Source organism: Penaeus monodon, chromosome 34 (genome assembly GCF_015228065.2).
Source record: "Penaeus monodon isolate SGIC_2016 chromosome 34, NSTDA_Pmon_1, whole genome shotgun sequence".
In the NCBI taxonomy this organism is placed as follows: Eukaryota; Metazoa; Arthropoda; class Malacostraca; order Decapoda; family Penaeidae; genus Penaeus; species Penaeus monodon.
This window is the reverse complement of record NC_051419.1, coordinates 30831622-30832180: the sequence shown is the minus strand read 5'-3', so window position 1 is coordinate 30832180 and position 559 is coordinate 30831622.

The following is a 559-nucleotide window of genomic DNA, read 5'->3' as shown; positions in this document are numbered from 1 at the left end:
GCGACTCCCACGCACGGGTTGAAAACAGCTCGTGTATATAATAAGGAACATGTACTTCTGAACAACATACGCACAGGAGGAGAGAGGTGACATCAGAACAAGCACAAGAACAGTTTATCTTGATCGCTAATTCTACCTCACCGGGAAGAACATTAAACATGAAAACATTGTTATTATTTCATATCTACACCATTTACACCACCAACACACATGGAGGCCGACTCTGTCAACCGTAATAAACAGAAATACGTATAACATAGTATTATTTACCTATTCTAAGAGACCTGTACAAAACTTCGTTTTAATATTCAAAATATTCCTTTGTATTTGCTGTGACAAAATATTTCTTCACATCTAACGACCATAAAGAGACAGCTGCATTGATACATATAATCTTAACTGGTAACATGATAACGCTAATATTTTACTTTTTTAAATACATGGGTGTTAATCTACAACGTATTTATCAGTTAAATAATCCCTAAAACGAAAAAAAAAATATATCGATGTCGATAACCATTCACTTTGGCCATCTTATTGCGCATCTACACCACAAGGG